Source organism: Dermacentor variabilis, unplaced genomic scaffold (assembly GCF_050947875.1).
Source record: "Dermacentor variabilis isolate Ectoservices unplaced genomic scaffold, ASM5094787v1 scaffold_12, whole genome shotgun sequence".
Taxonomy (NCBI): Eukaryota; Metazoa; Arthropoda; class Arachnida; order Ixodida; family Ixodidae; genus Dermacentor; species Dermacentor variabilis.
In genome coordinates, this window is record NW_027460280.1 from 22,142,253 (window position 1) to 22,148,257 (window position 6,005).

At 46.6% G+C, this 6,005-nt stretch overlaps 1 long non-coding RNA gene across 1 annotated transcript; it reads left to right on the plus strand.

Annotated features, from left to right (window-relative positions):
• The first annotated feature begins 2,500 nt into the window (after positions 1 to 2,500).
• On the plus strand, positions 2,501 to 4,214 carry LOC142565780 (uncharacterized). The gene is made up of 4 exons (XR_012824880.1): positions 2,501 to 2,711; positions 2,810 to 2,989; positions 3,186 to 3,331; positions 3,832 to 4,214. It is a non-coding gene; the product is annotated as an uncharacterized LOC142565780 (long non-coding RNA).
• Positions 4,215 to 6,005: the final 1,791 nt, after the last annotated feature.

The following is a 6,005-nucleotide window of genomic DNA, read 5'->3' on the forward strand; positions in this document are numbered from 1 at the left end:
GCGGACATGTTTACTTTACCACTTCACCACTAGACGTCTTCACATTCTAATAAAACATGCTCGATAGTTTCCCTAGCTTTACCGCAGCAAGCACATGCTTCTTCTTCCTTCTTATATCTCGCTTTATAGGTGCGTGTTCTAAGGCATCCCGATCTCGCTTCGAAAAGTAATGAGCTTCTCTTTGAGTTATCATAAATGGTTTCTTTCCTGATTTCGTTTTTTTCCTTTTAGGTAGTTACTCATGGCAGGTTTCTTTTCCATTGCCGCCACCCATGAAATTATTTCAGCCTCTCTGACTTTCCGCTTGACCTTTGTTGCTGTGTTGCCCACCCTACAGGCCGCATACTTGCTGGTAAGCTTCCTAGTTCTTTTCCTCCACTGTGAATCAATGTTTTTCCTGTACAGGTACCTGAACACTCTCCCAGCCCATTTACTTTCTTCCATATTCCTCAGCTGTTCTTCATACTCAATTTCACTGCGAGCTTTCACGCAACTCTGCTACCGCAGGTAGCAGAGCTGCGCGTCTGTTTTATCACACCGCTAGCTCCTCTATTGGCAGAACGTCATCACGTGGTAGCCAAGCAACCGTGCATTGCGGAGAAGCAGATGTTTGGGCCAATTTTTGTATTTCCCGACGCCGCCGCTGCAGCGAACTGGATTGACACAAGTTATCGCCAGTCAAATTCAAATCCAATCCGGCCGATCTTGCCGTTCGCTGCCCACGTCCGTGCTAGCTGCGTAGCAACAACGCAACGTGCGCAGCGCATCTCACGTTTGTTTCGTCAACTTGCCTCGTGACACCTTACTGCAGTAATTGTTTTTCTTCCTTTGTAAAACTAGTGAAGGGTGTTCAGGTAAAGACACCTGAACAAACAAATTTTCAGCCAACTGCCTATTGCGTCAAGTGTGTATGAGATGAAATTGCTTGACTAACAGCTACGTGCTTTTTGGGCTGTGCTAAAAAAATTCACAGCTGGAATATTAAAAGCTACTGCAAGTCTGGATATTTTTAAATAATGGAAGCACGTAGAGTTATACAGAAGATTTAGCTGGAATTACCAGTTTTCTGCATGTGATGCACCACACTGCTTTTACAGAAGTGTCGTAAAAAAGCCAGCTCACATTTTCATGATTATGCACTGCTTGGGTTGTTTCTGAATATGAAAGAGGTTACTACTAAGTAAAGATATTTAATCTACTACAGCTTATGTGAACCAGGATGCAAGAGGAATGAATGTCGTCATTTAACATACGGTAAGGGCCTAACTGTGTTTTGAATTATTCCCTATAATGTAGCTATGTCAATCCTGTGAGAAAAACTTTCGCTACACTCCCACAGAAGGCTACTTTTGGAATCCCTGCAGTGAAAAGGCACATAATGAAATCACACTTGCAGGTGTAGCTGATATCCACTGCTTGCTGGTAGATGGATATGTTCCTACACAAGATCTAATGGGGTACCAGAGTCGAAATAGCAATGGTTGGTCATTGATTCACCAGTAATATTTTACACTGGCTACATGTTGAGAGCTATGGCACATAAGCAAGTATGAGCCTCATTATATTTAGTACAGTTCCCTTTGTAAAAGAGCACCACTTGATAAAGCTCACTATATCAAAATATTTGCACGCGCATATATACTAGTGTTTGTTTTTTTCTCTGAAATTCGCATTGTGATTTTATTGCCAAAAAAAAAAAGAGGTAGTTGCGGCTCGGTGCTTTTTGTTACTGTTTACATGCTAAAAGAGCACTGCACTGCTCTTAGTAGCGTATTTATCTCTGTTGAAACAAAACCTGAGTGCCAAGCAGTATTCAAGCGAAGGAAAATTATTAAAGTATCTGATTGTTTACCTCAATTACTAAAGTTTGTCCAGTTTTTAATACGCTATCTTATTTCGAACCTTATACTACCTTGTGAAGTAGCTTTTTCGCACGAAAATTTTGTAGGATTTCCGGAATCTATAAAATAACATCACCATATTCCCTAAGTTTATTCGGTGCGATCTAATCGCTACCGTCGCGGTTCACGAATGCTGCATCTGATCGGCGTATATAGAATACACAATCTATTCTAGATACGCGAGTGCCCATACGTTATTAGGGCGGAGAAAGTGCACAGGTGAATGCAACTCAAGAAAAAAAAACTGATATACGCGCTGCATCTTACGCCGCGCGCTAAAGAAGGGCAGCGCCTTTTTCTTCACAATCTAATCAAGTCAGCTGTTTCGATGCGCTTTGTTTGCGATTTGGCGGAAAAGCGGTGCACAAGCGATGCAAAAGCGCCCACGGTCGATCGACGATACGCTAGGCATGTCGCCTGTAAAAACGGAGTGCAGCATCGCCGCATAGACTTGGTTGCTTCTCAGGCAAGATGGCGTACCTACGCGCAACTCTGCTACCTCCGGTGGCCTCGAGCGCTGCTGTTTCAAATCAGACCTGCAGCGCCACTGCGGCGGCGGCTGGCGAAATGTCCCTGTTCCATCCGCACAGCCGCGCCTAGCCGCAGCAGGTGGACGATGGCCCCTAGCAACGCAAGCGTGTGTACGCGGCGAAAACAGTGGACCTCTATCTACTGTTGCGTGTGCGGATGTCATAACAGCTACAAGAACACGGCCAGGAAACTGCCGAAGGTGCAGTTTTATCATTTTCCTTGGAAATCGTACGAGGCTGATCGGCGACAACGTTGGATCGCTGCCGTTCGGCGCACCCGGTAAGCCAGCGCGTCCTGTCTTCGCGCGGTTTCTATCGCTTTCTCTCCAGGTAATATTAACATATTGTTGGTTCCCTTGTTTTCTTTTATTATTTTAGCCCGAATGGAGATTTGTGGCAACCAGCGCAACGCAAGACAGTCATCTGCAGTGCTCACTTTGTCGGTAACAAAGGGAGCACGATTGCCGGCCATCCCGCCTATGTGCCAACTGTGTTTCCGCCGCGTTACAGAAGAAGTGATGCAGTGCTACCGGTATAAAAGCTCGACAGGTATGAGAGGTGAGTGTTATTAGTAGAAAGGTTACCCGTGAAGTGGTTAGAGTCGGCTGTGAGAAAAAATTGCTGCGATGCTACAGTTCTTTACGACTTTGAAGCGCGGCTGAACCGATAGTTCAAAGAAATTGTTGCGCCTCCATGAAAACTGAAAATGTGTTGCAGTATTCATTAAGCGTGCTTACAGCTGTTTTTTTTATAGGGTTCAGCGACGTCGCGCAGTGCTTCAAGCGCCGACATCCAAGAGCGCGATCACGGCGACTACGGATTCCTTTGAGAACTCCTCGACTGACTTCGCCGACGAAATCTATTGCATCACCGGAAGAAACGGGCACATCCGCATCCGTGGTGAGCAAAAGTGTTATATATTTATTATTATCATGGGAGACTAGCCTTCAGGCGTGTTTCGTTTGCATCAGTGGCCTAGCCAGAAATTTCGAATGAGGCACGCCCTTGACACAGAATAGGGGCTGGGTAGACAGGTGTTTACCTCTCGTGCTCGGTGTCCCATAGTAAACAGAAAAAAAATTATTTGGGAGTGACACTTGCCCTGATGTACCACCCTCAGGCCACACCCCAGTTGTTTGCTGGAAGCACTGTGTTATGTCTGAATTCAAGCAGTCTTTCGAGGCATTTCATTTCATGCACCAATGATCATAAGTGGTCCTAATGGCAGGGAACATGTAGTCGATCGCGACTCCATTTAACTAATATCTCATTACTCAATTGTTCCTGTCAACCAAGACATTATTCTTTTGCTTGAGATTAACGCAGCATTTCAATGCGTTCAAGTTCTTCCCAAGCACTTAAAGCAAAGCTTGACGAGATGCTCTCTTACAACTTTTCAGATGACCCAGACAGATGCTGATTTTAACGGAGGTGTTTGCACTCTGTTACTCTCTGTGACAGCAGAAGGCACCGCATCTACACAAGTTTGCCATACCAACATTGTTGAGAAAGGTGTAAAGGTGTAAAGGTGTAGAAAGAGCAAATGCCTCTGTGAGATCGACAGCTATTGGACCGAACGGACGCAGCTGTGCATTACTTGGCTACAATTCTCTGATCCAGAGAAAGGATGCCTTTCGTGAACTGTGTGACGTTAGCGCAAACGTCTTTTCTCTGTTATTGTCTGTGTTTTCACCCATTGCTGTGAGAGAAGTGGACGTGCCGATTTCCCAGAAGTTGTCCATATTCCTGATGAAGATAAAGTTGGGCGTTTCATTTGCCGGCATTGCAGTGCTTTTTGGCCTTCATCGCACGACAGTTAGCCGCATATTCTACTTCGTATTAACTAAACTGTTAAATACAATGCAGAAAAGGATACTGGAGCCATCGCTTGGAGCAGTACAAGCCACGATGGGGGCCCTCATGTTTTAAGCTGCACTTCCCACGCTGCCGCTACATAATTGATTGCACAGAGCTTCGCACAGAAGAACCACCCACCACAAAACAGAAACGTGCCCTGTTTTCGCATTACAACGCATTACACGTCGAAGTTTTTGATAGGTATATTGCCAAATGGTACAGTCACCTTTGTGTCACAGGCGTATGGTGGCCGCACCTCAGACACTCACATTACGCTGGAGTCAGGGTTTCTTGATTGTATAGAACCAGGAGATGTTATTTTAGCGGACAAGGGTTTCCCTGGAATTAAAGCACCCACTGAAAGCCAGAAGGGAATTATTGTGCTACCGCCATTTTTTAAAGAAAATGTTCAGTTCACCCACGAAGAGCTGGAGCAAACCTATCATGTCGCACAAGTGCGTATACACGTTGAAAGAGCAATACAGAGTCTGAAAATGTTTGGCATAGTGAATTCAAGGGTGCCTATTGATCTAACGTGAACGTAAAGTAAACGTGATTAGCGGCGTACAAGGACATCACGAAGCAAACTACTTCGTTTGAAGTATTCCTGAACGTTCGTTATTCGTCTGTAGCCGCAAAACAGCAAGCGGGGCTCGTTTTGCGTTGCCACTTTCACGCACCGACGTTCACCGCACACAACGTGACACAACTTCGTGCTGCGCGCCGGGAAAGGAACAGGGACAAAATGCGTGATGTGGCCGCATTGGCGCTGCGCACTTGGATAGCGGTGGCGCCACCAACTGAGCGCACGAGGAGTACACTCACATACAAATTTTCTACCCCAGAGCTGCAGTGCCACCCAAAGCATAACGTTGCAGGCTCATTTTCCAGCACAATTCGGCTGCAGCGGACAGAAGGCAGTGGAATGTCACTGAATGGGTGTGGTCTTGCCTCTGAGAAGCTTACATTGCCGTGTTCCTGAGCTTTGCCGTCTTCCAGGAGGTGGTTTCGCGCTCTGCGCTTCGGTGTTCGGGCGTAACTATCTGCGAGATAGCTCTTTTTTCTCTTTTTCGGGACACTCTTAGACATAGAGGCGGGCGCGTCAGGGAATATTGTGGGAACGGCGTCGTCAGTGAGCGCTGGCCGTTCACACTCTATTTCGACGACCTCACCATTAATCATACGCTTGAAAGTTCTTTGGACATAGCGATCGTCAAAATGACGGGAACACACCACACTTGTCTCATCCAGCACTTTGTCCTCTCGTTTTATGTTCCTTGCCCATTCTTCTCGACGAAGAGCGTCTGTGGGAGCACGAAACAGCGAAACCTTTTCGGCACATGTCTTATACCCCCCTTTGCACAGGGGCACAAAACACGTTCTGCCTTTCTTTGCAGGCATGCGCTACACGCACAAATCACATTCACGGCACTGTTGAATCGCTGCGCACAAACATGCCAGTCAATCACGAGCGAAGCGGAAACACGCCAGAAAGACTGCGCTTTCACTCGACGAGCGACACGAGGAGCGGCGGCGGCTGCATCGGTCTTCTCTGCTCGCCCAACCCGCCTGCCGCGAACAGCTCCACCTACGCTAGCATCGAAACACGTTTCGGAGCGGCGGCTGGCGAGAGAGAGAGAGTAAAACATCTTTATTAATAATATTTGAATGCCGAGAGCAGTGTGGGAGGAACCCTCAGTCCAGGGTACCTAAGATG